Below are 11,254 nucleotides of genomic sequence, written 5' to 3' on the forward strand. Positions count from 1 at the left end.
AACAGGTGATATTTCATTCCAGTTGTCATCAGAGTTGTGAGAGGGAAGCACTCACAGAGGCCGTGAGACTTACATCAAGGGAAGTGACCCAGTCTGGAGGTCAGAAGGCTTTCCCAAGGGAGTGGTATCTGAACTGGGCACACAGACCTACCTGCACCCTAATGTTGCCTGGACTCATACTATCCTTCCTTAGTGCCCTTGCTCTCCCCTAGATACTTTACCATTCTGTTCGCTTCTGACTCACAATGCCTTCTCCCCCATCACTCTCAGCTAGAGACCCTGCTTCCTCCTTGCCTTGAAAACTTGCTATCTGCAGCAGGGTAGGAGCAGCCAGGTTTGCACCCACACATCATCTCCACACCTCTTTCTGTAGGTGACATGTCTGTGCCCCCACGAAAGGCCAGCCTTCCACTTGGGATCAATCTTGTCCCATCACCTACTCAAGGATCCTCCTCCAGCAATTCTCCCTTCTCTCTCCTACATCATAAAATTTTGGCTCCTACTGCATCATTCATTCCTATCTGATACAAACATCAAGCTGATCTCCCATCTTGAAAACAAAACAGAAACACTCTTGGCCTCACTTCTCCCTCTATCTACCACCCCAGGTTTGCAGAAGAACTCCTTGAAAGAGATGTCTATGCTTACTGTCCCCAGTTTCTCTTCTCCCATTCTTTCTTCAACTCACTCTGGTGAGGTTTTCTTCCCCACCATTTCTCTGAAATAGCTCTTGGTGAAGTTATCAATGACCTCCTGACTGCTAAACCCAATGATGATTTCTTGGTCCTCATTGTACTTGAACTCTCAGGAGCATCTGACCCAGGTGATCACAGCCTCGTCTCCGTGCACTTTCTCCCCAGGCTTCCAGGACCCACACTCTCACCAGTCACCTCCTCCTTCACCAGCAGCCCCTTCTCAGCTTCCTCTGATGGCTTCTCTTCCATGTGTGTCCCAGGCGACACTTTCCTTCTCTCTGGCCTTACTCTCTTGATGAAGGATTGCAACTAGTCTCATGATTTTAAGTAGTATTCTTCCATATGTTGATGATCTTGTATATCTATTTACAAATATCTTATATCTTCTGTTTCTCTTAGCCCTCATCTCTCTACCAGAATTATTTAACAGTCTAATAAAACACCTCAAGTTTAACAAGTCCAGATCCTTGAAAACATTATGCTGAGTGAAAGAAGTCAGACACAAAAGCCACACACTGTATGATTCCATCTCTATATAATTTCCAGAATAGGCAAATTCATAGAGACAGAAAGTAGATACCAGGGAGGGGGGGTGATGGTGAGTAGATAATGAGGATGGGTTTCTTTTTGGAGGTCAACAAGTGTTCTGGAATTAGATACTGTGATGGTTGTATAACTTACAAATATACAAACCATCAAATTCACATTTTAAAGAGGTGAATTTTATGACATGTGAATTATATCTCACTAAAAAATCATCATAATGAAAAAGAAAAAACTGAATGCTTGATCCTCCCCTGCCTGAAACCTTAGCCACCTAAAGCCTCTTCCACTCTTCCAGCTCCATCCTTCCAGTCACTCAGGCCAAAAGTTTTGGAGCCATCCTGGCTTCTTTATTTTCTTGCACTCCATATCCAATCCATTAGAATACCATAATGTTTTTTCCTTCAAAATATATCCAGGATCTGAGCACTTCTCACCACCTCCACTGCTATGACCTTGTTGGAGCACCTTCATCTCATACCTGATTTACTGTAGGAGATTCCTCCTGTCTTCTTATTTCTATCCTGGCCATCCTAAAGGTGGTTCTCAACACTGCATCAGAGGGGATCCTTTCAAAGCGCAGTCAGATTCTGTCCCTCTTCTGCTCAAAACTCTGCAAGGGCTCCCCTTAATCCAAGAAAAACTCAAAGTCCCTACCATGGCCTCCAAGGCCCTCATGGTCCCCCTTCTCCACTATCCCTCCAGCTCATCTCCTGCCAAGTTGACTCACTCAGCTCCAGCCACCTGAGCTTCTTTGCTGCTTCTAGAACAAACATGGCAATTCCCACCCCAGGGCCTTGCCCCACAGCTGCCCTCTGCCTGGAACAGTCTGCCTCTGGATACCTACCTGGTGAACTCTGCCCCCACTTTGAGTCATTGCCCTGCTGTTACCTCTTCAAGAGACCTACAGCTTCCCCCATACACCTCCCTTTCTCCCTTACCCTGCTCTGCTTCTTTCCCATTGTACTCAAGACTATTAGCCTTTTCTCTAATATACTTCTTTTCTTTCCTCCCCACAGAGTAAGAACCACATGGACAAGGGCCTTTCTATACTTTGCTCACTGATGTGTCCCATGTGCCCAGAACAACATCTGGCACATAGCATTGCTCAATCCATATTTGCTGGATGAATGAATGAGCTGTAAAGAAAGAGAAAGACTTAACTAGAAAAAGTATTTGAAGAGAGCGGTGCAAGAGAATGTTCTGGACAGAGAAACAGCATGTATAAATGCCTTAACTAATTAAGGGAGAAAAAGAACATTTGCACATCAAACAGAGGACATAAAACCAGTTGATAAAATTGAACACTCATTCATGATAAGGACCAACTCTTTACTTAACAAATTCTAAACAAACTCATGAACTTACTTCTAAACTTGATAAAGGGTTATCTACCAGAAACTTAGAGCAAACACCATGTGTAATGGTGAGCATGAGAAGCATTCCCACGGTCCAGTTGTCTTCCCAGCATGTGGCAAGATCACACTTTCCTACCTCTTTGGGAGTTAGTCTTGGCCATGGGGCTTGTTTTGAAATGCTAGTGGACAGAACATGAGTCACTTCAGGGTGGAAGCTTCAAAAGCCAGGGCATAATTCCTCCTACTGTAGTGACTGGGGAAGCACAAATCCATGGAGGAACAGAGCCTCCATTGGCCTGAGTCTCTGAGAAACAACACTAAGGAACTCCTCCCTGACCCATGACTTGTGTTGTGTAATATGAGGTGTAAGTGAGAAATACATTTTAATTGCATTAAGTCACTAGGTTTGGGGACTGTTTGTTATTGCAGCATATCTTGACCTATCCTGAATGATATGCCCCAGTGCAATCAGAAATGAACCACTGCCTCTACTCTTCAACAATATACTGGAAGTTACAACTAACACAATATGAAATTAAACACAAAGAAGAGGTTTAAAGATGGGAAAGGAAGATGCCAAATTGTCCTTATCTGTGATAATATGATTATCTACCTAGAAAACCTAGAGCAACAACTGGTGAGTTCACCAGATCAATACTTACAAATCAAGAGCTTTCCTATTTATCAACAATAACAATTGGAAAATGTAATAATAATTTTAAAATCTTATTCATCACAGTAACAAAAACTTTGAAATACTTAGGAATAAACTAATTAGAAATATATAAGACCTTAGTGGAGAAAAGAATAAAATTGTATTGTAAGTCACAAAAAAAATGGAGCGATGTATTGTCTTCAATAATGGGATGACTATCATCATAAAGATGTCAATTCTCCCCAAATTAATTTGAAACTTCAATGCAATCCTAATCAAATACCAAAAAAACTCTTCACAGAACTTGACAAGATGCTTCTAAAATACACATGTTTATTCATTCCCTTAACCAGAACTTATGGAGGGCCTGCTATGAGCCTAACCCCTGTCTAAGTACAGAGGATATGGTGGTGAATAAAACAATACCAAAAAATCCTTCCTGGAGCTCTTATTCTAATGGAGAAAAACAGTAATAAACACTTAGACCTATACATAATATCTCTAGATGATTGTACAAATTATACATAAATGTGCAACAATAGCCCCTTGAAAAAAAAAACAAATGGCCAGGGTTAGGATTTTGCCTTACCAAACCAAAAGACTTATTATAAAGCTGTAATTTTAAAAACAGGTGGCATTGGTGCACATAAATAGGTGATAAGAGTAGACTAGAGTCCAAAAATTAACTCATGCATCTAGGGAGACTGGACTTAGGAATACAGAAGGAATTTCGAATTAGTGTGGCAAAGATAATTCTTCATGAGAGGATTTGGGACTATTGATGTTAGGAAAAAAAAATTGATCGCTTCCTCATACCATATACAAAAATAAATCCAAGTTTAAAATTCTAAATTAAAAAAAAAAACAAAAACCTTGACATTGTAGGAGAAAGTGTCAAAGAATATCAGCAAGATCTTCAGGTAGAAAGCACTTTTTAACATTCCTGGGGGGGAGCGATATGTAAATTCATGCATTTTGGAGAGTGATTTATCAGAACTATTTAAAGTAGAAATACACATGATCTATGACCTATCAATTCCATTTCTAGATATTTAATCAAAAAAAAAAAAACAAAAAACACTTGCCCAGATACATAAGGATATATGTGGATATTCATTGCAGCATTGCTTGCAATACTAAACATTGCCAAAAATTCCAAATTCGATACTTTATGGAATATCAATATAGAAATGAATTAATGTAAGGTGATAGAATCATATATTGAATTATTATCATTATTCAGCATTTAAAAGAACCCAGACTAAATTTATGTGTAGGAACATGCAAGATCTCAAAAACTTATTGTTGAGTAAAAACAGTCAGTTTGTAAGAGCTATGTACAATGTGGTGCCATTTATATTTGTATTTTTAAACCACACACACAAAACAATACTATGGATTATCTGTATATTATAGTGTATTAGGATTCTCCAGAGAAACAAAACAAATAGGATGAATAGACAGGTAGATAGACAGTCAGATAGACAGAGAGATAGACAGACAGATAGATGGATAGATTTCTTATTATAAGAAATTGACTCATGCAATTACAGAGGCTGAGAAGTTCCATCATCTGCTGATCTGCAGGATGCAAGCTGTAGGCCTAGACAAGCCTGGCCTAGTTCCAGCCTGAGTCTGAAAGCCTGAGAACCAGGAGCACTGATGGCATAAGCCTCAGTCCAAGGGCAGGAGAAGCTCAATGTCCCAGCCCAGCCAGGCAGAGAGACTGAATTCTCCCTTCCTCCACTTTTTTGTTCTATTTAAGCCCTCAATGGAGTGGATGAGGCCTACCCATGCTGGCAAGAACAATCTGATTTACTCAGTCTACAAATTCAAATGCCAATCTCATCTGAAAACTCTCTCACAGACACATTCAGAAATAATATTTAACCAAATATCGGGGCACCCCATGATTCAGTCAAGTTGCCACATAAAATTAACTGTCGCATTTAGTAATAGCTAACATCTCTTCAGCACTCACTATGGGCCTGGCACCATCCTAATCATTTTAACATGGAACATCTGATGTAGATATTATTTTTTGTTGTTGTTTTTGTTTTTTTATTTTGTATTTCTTTTTATTTTCATTTATTGATATAAATCTTAAACCTATACTATGAGTTATTGTTATTAATCCTTACTTTACAGATGATGAAATTGAGGCAGGTTACAAGAGGTTACAAAACTTGCTTGTTTACACAGTTAGGAAGTAAGAGCACTAGGAATCAAATCTTAGCACTTTGGCTCCAGAACCCAAGCTCTGGACCATTATGCTGATCATATTAAGCTCCAAACAGTGGTGTTATCCAGGAATGTGGGAAGGCAGGGACCTAGACTCTGGGGAGGGGTTTGGCAGTGGTCAAATAAAGCTCTGCAATACCTGTTTTATGTTTTTAAAGGGCAAATTAAACTGCTTTATTATCTGTGATAATAAATCAATTTTTAAAACTTGTATGTTAAATATATATACATGAAATTATATAATTATTTTTCAGAATACAATGATTAGTGCTACCAAGAAGTAGACAGCGCTCTGTAAGCCTCTAATGGTGGACTAGACCCAGTTTGATGGGGAGCGGTGTTTGGGAAACTTTCCTGAGAAAATGTCTTTGAGCTGAGTCATGGATGATGCGTGTGTATTAGTCAGCAAGGCTGAGGAGTTGGGTATCAGAATGGGGAAAGGTTTCCTGGCAGAGGAAACAGCATAAGCTAAGGCCCTGAGGGGGCACCACAAATTCCCAGAATTAAGAAAAGGCAAATGTGTTGGACCTTAGAGAAAGAGGGGGCACAGCCTGAGATGAGGTTGGAGAGGTGGGCAGGGGTCTGACCTCATGGAGGCTTGTGGGCTCAGGAAAGGACTGTGAGTTTAATTCTCAGAAGAGCGTGTGCTGTTGAGTAAGAAGAAAACTGGACATTGATTGGCACCATGGAAATCCCTGGAGTCACTTTCACAGGGCTGTGTCATGGTAGTGAGTGGAAATGCCGAGAGAGACAAAGTGTAGACATCTTTCAAAACACGTGGGTCTGAAGCCCAAGACTGGGACAGGAAGGCCCTTGGAGGGCTGAATGCACAGTTGAGGGATATGTTTAATTTTTGCTGCTGTTGTTATTCTTATGACGGGAAAGACTTTTACCCACAATAATACATCTACAAGGATGTTCATCATAGCATTGTTTATTACATCAACAACAAAAAAGATAACCTAAATATCCAACAACTGATCAGTTCATCAAATTCCAGGATATCCAAGGGATGGAATGCAATTTAGTTCTCAAAAAATCATGCTATAGAAGAATATCTATTGTCGTGGGTAAATGTCAACAATATATTAAGTTTAAAAAAGCAAGTTTTAAAATAACCAGTATATTACGATCTCATTTTGGTATCAGAAATTAAGTACATGTGGAAAAATGTCTCCTCCATCACCTCCTTTCTCCCTAGCTTCATGCCCAGTGGTGGTGGGAGGAGAGGGTCTTTTGACATAATGCAACATGATAAAAATTATGCCAAGGGAAGTGATCCACTTTATTAAAACAGAGGTTTTTTGTCTTGTGGATGTTCCATGTGGGTCCGGGATGGAGCTAGGATGCTGGGGGAGGGCAAAGGGATAAAAGTAAGGAAGGCACTTCTGGCTCCCATAAAGACCAATCTTATACCAAAACTAAAAAAAAAAGAAAAAAAAGTATTGCTCAGTCTGAGTTTACTGCTTGCTTAGGCAAAGGAGAGCTGTACTTGCAAGGCAGTCTCTGAGCAATGCAGAGAGTTCATCTCATGTAGTCTTTGGGGAAGCATGGAGTTCGGGGATGGGTCAACCTTCAGAGTGTTGAGGAATGGTCGAGCTTTGGCTCTAGAAACACGGTCACTGGGGTGAGGCTCTTGCTGACTGGGGATTCTCAGAAGGGTGGGCTATTACTGATTGCGTGCACGGTTCCAGGAGCGTGGTTCCTGAAACAAGAGGTCGTATAAGCCAGGTTTAGAACTGGTGCTAAGAGTTACTTGTTATTTTAGCCACATAACCATTCGTCTTTTCCTAAGAGGATGGGAATGTTATTTTCTCAGGGGAGAAGGGAGGTGGCAGGGCAGCCTATACAGACATCAAGATGAAGGGTCTCAGGGCAACAGCCTCTGTGTGGAAGCTAATCTTGGTGAGCTAGGACTGGTTTCTAAAGAAGGATTCCAAAGACACCCAGAGTCTCCTAGATTTGGACTCAGGACTTGGTTGTGAGAAGAGCCCTACCCCCAGGTCTGGTGAGAAGCTGTATCTCCAGTTGATCCAGGGGGATAGCTCCTGGGTGACCCCACCCCAGGTCCTGCCTGGGCCCTCCCTCCTGAGTGGTGACTGCCATAACTGCACAAGGCTGGCCCTGGGTTCAGAAGCGAGTCAGAGCCGGCGAGGCCTCAGCTTCTGCCTCGCTGTGTGGCAGCCTCTGCCAGCTGTCAGCTCCCTGACCCTCCAGAGACCCTGGGGCTGAAATTCCTTGGGCGGATTTCTCACCCTCTCAGTGCTTCCTTCCAGCTTGTCTGGCAAATGAGAAGACTTCACAGGCTTCAGAAGATGACTGTGGCAGAGATAGCTTTGAAAGGGATAAAGAGCTCAATGAGGGGAGGATATCACCATTACAGTCTAAACCTCAGACCCCCGCTGGGGGCGTCAGGCGGTCACATGTCTGTAAACAACCAGCACTGCTGGCCTGGGCTGTGTGAGCAGAAGCTCCTGTTACAGAGTGGCCCACATGGTGACTCATGGGTGGCCCAGGCTGACTGCTGGGTGGGTGGGACAGGGGCCTTAGAGAAGAAAGAAGAAGGGAAGACTTAGGGGGTGGGGGGTGGGGGGTGTCTCTCCTCCTCTGAGTCCAGTGAGGACAGGACTGATTCTCTAGAGGGCCTCAGTGAGAGGTCAGTATGGAGGCAGGACCTTGTCCCTGTCACCCAGGTAACATCCTGTCAGTGAGAGAAATGGAGGTGCGCCCAACTCTGTGAGGAAGCCCTCCCCCTCGTTCCTGCCTGGCTGGCCTCCCTGGTGTTTCCATAGTAACGAAGTTACTTCAGGGACTAGAAACGCACCATCTTTTTGGCCTGGAGCCCCGTGGCCTGTGAGGTGGGGCCCACAGACGATTAGCAGGGGCCAGGCTCCCATCTGCCTTAGACATAGCCAATGTTGGGGGAGGGGGAACGCTCCAGGCTTCCCCCAGGAAAGGGAAGGGTCAGCCTTCTCCAGGAAAACAGCTGCTGGGCTCTGGTGCTGACAGAGCCATCTTTCCACACCAAGGCTCGGTCCTGTCACCGCCCTGTCTGGAGCTTGGGTTTCCCACCAGAGTTTGTGGAGGGGCCTGTTCTGTCGACCCACCTCACAGATGTCTGGCCTGTTTCTCAGGTTTGGGGCAGACACAGTCCTCCTCCCCTCTGGCTCTCCTCTGCTCTCCATCCTGAGAAGAGATGATGTGGTGAGGGGTAGAAAGCACAGGTTTTGGATTCAAATCTGAATTTAGATCCATCTCAGTCACTTACTGATAAACTGTGAAATTCTGGCCCACCTGACTGCCATGGCTTTGAACACACCTGGCCCTCAGCTTCTTCATTTGTAAAATGAGGAGGCGGAAATGGGTTCTTTGCACATTTTCTTTCAGCCTTGAATTCCAAGATCATGTCACCCTCCTGCTTAAAAAATTTCAGTGCCTCCCGCTGCTTTGCAAAGCCCTAACTCCCTGGATGGCGTCCAGGGCCCAGCCCAGCTTCCAGCCTTGTCCATCAGGCCTCTGCTTCACATACCTTAAGCATCAGCCAAACTGAAGCACTTGAAAATCCCTGGGTTTTCCACCTCTGGGTCTCTGTTAACGGGTTGCCCCCACAACGCCTTCCTCAGCCATTTCCTCACACCCCATCCTGCCTAGCCCTCAATGTCACTGACTGCAAAGCTGACCCTGATTTCCCCCACGTGTCAATCATCTCAGGTGGCCCAGATTGCTTTAGTAGCAATTCACCTGTATTTCCGTAAGCTCAGTGGGCTTCTTTCCTTCTATTATGATCACCTGTGCGTATCTGACCCCTTTGACTAACTTTAGGATCAGGGACAATGTCAGCTATCTCCGTGCAACCCTGGCTAATCCGGGTGTTCCACTGGGCTCGGTCTCTGCCTGAGAACAACAGGGCCTTCAACATGAGGGAAATGTAGCAACATTCCCCAAACGCTTCACTCCCCACGATGTCTTATCATCAGAAGCTCCGAACAAAACACAAGGCTCTCTTGCTAGCTCTCACCCTGAGGTCTTTCATTTTCCTCTCCCATCATGTCTCCTCTTACTTCTGTAGGTAGACATCGAGCCTGTCCAGCTAAGACCTCTCTCCTTGTGCTTATTTCTTCCAGAATGGGATCTTCTCTAGTAAGTGGGGAGACTTGCATGTACTAATATATCGTGTCCCTTCACACATGTATTTACTACAAAATGCCTGGTCCGAGACTCAAGAAATGTTCATAAATGAGTGATCAGGGAGCCCACGTGCATAATTAAGACCAAACTACCTACTTCTCTCCATCTCCAGTACTTCTTCCTAGACAAGCCACCATAGTTGGTTGCCTGGTTTTGCTGTCCCTTCTAAGTGGAATTTGTACCTCTGGTCCTGCACTCCTAGGGTCCATTCGCCACACAGATGGCAGAATGATCTTTCAAATGTCACTTCATTCCCCTGCTTGAAACCATCCAATGGTTTCCCTCCACATTATAAAAAAATGCAGACTCCTTACCCTGCAAAGCGCTTCCATGATCTGCCTGCCTCAAACTTCACATCTCCTGGCCCTTCCTCCCTTGCCCGGCACACTCCACCCACACAGCGATTCCTTCTAGGCCTTTGCATCAACTGAGTTTTCTGTTTGGAAGGCTATTGTCTGTTTTGGAGTGATCGTCACATGACCAGCTCCTTCTTGTCCTTCAAACTTCACCATAAATATCACCTCCTTAGAGAGGCCTTCCCTGACCTCCTGGTCTAGACAACCTTCCCCAAACACTGTCTCATCACCTTTCCTTACTTTCCCTTCAGCCCCTATTGCTGCATAACAAACAGACCCCAAACACTTTGTTATTATATCTCCTAATTCTACAGGTTAGGAAATCAAACCAGGCACAGTGGGTACAGCTCATCTCTCTTTTCTCTGTGGGGTCTGGGGCTTCAGCTGAGATGACTGTAATGCCTGGGAGCTGGAGCAACTGGGGCTGGCTGAGCCTCTCTCTCTCTCTCTCCCTCCTTCCTCCCCACACAACCATAAGTTTGGGCTTCCTTCCAACATGGTGACCTCACAATAGTTGAACTTCTTACATGGCAGCTCAGGGTTCCAAGAGATCAAGGCAGAAGTTGCCAGTCCTCTTTAAAGGATTTGGAACCATTATAGGGTCCCTTCTGCCATATTCTGTTGATCAAAGCAGACCCTGGTCAACTCAGATTCAAAGGGGAGGCCATCTCTAATATGCCAGAACCATATTCTGGCCATAAGACATTTTCTCATTAATTTCTTTGTTTACATGTATAAATTGCTTATTGAGCAAACAGTGGGAGAACAAACAAACCAGTTTCTTTCTCTCATCATTGTTTCTAGTTGAACCATGTGGACTCTCCTTTTCCTGTTTCTTAATAGCATCTTGGGCAGATCTTCTGATGTTCCTGTCACTTTAATTTATTAAAGATCCAGCCCCATCTGGGCTGATCTACACAATTTAAGACTAACCACTTTCTCTCCCCCTGGGCAGGGCCTGGATTTGGCTCAAGGGAGCAGGAAGAGGCATGGTCTGCCCTTGTACTCCTCTCCAGAGTCCCTTTTTCTATTTTCTCAGGGTCAGGAAGGAGAAATGAGGGGAATGTCTCTCTCAGCTGTGCCCGTTTCTTCTCTGGCTGTAAATGTGCCTGATATGACAGGCATCCAGATGCCAACTCTCCTGTGGGTGTACCACAGGGTCACCCCGCAGCACTGTTCCCTGATGTGTTCCCCTTCCAGACCTATACCTGATACCCG

At 44.1% G+C, this 11,254-nt stretch overlaps 1 long non-coding RNA gene across 1 annotated transcript; it reads right to left on the reverse strand.

The window, feature by feature from the left end:
• Positions 1-6,486: 6,486 nt before the first annotated feature.
• Positions 6,487-10,589, reverse strand: LOC135321329 (uncharacterized). Its single transcript, XR_010381036.1, has 3 exons — positions 8,600-10,589; positions 7,748-7,826; positions 6,487-7,197 (listed from the first exon to the last, which is right to left on the reverse strand). It is a non-coding gene; the product is annotated as an uncharacterized LOC135321329 (long non-coding RNA).
• Positions 10,590-11,254: the final 665 nt, after the last annotated feature.

The sequence above is a fragment of the Camelus dromedarius genome, chromosome 5, assembly GCF_036321535.1.
Source record: "Camelus dromedarius isolate mCamDro1 chromosome 5, mCamDro1.pat, whole genome shotgun sequence".
NCBI classification, from domain to species: domain Eukaryota; kingdom Metazoa; phylum Chordata; class Mammalia; order Artiodactyla; family Camelidae; genus Camelus; species Camelus dromedarius.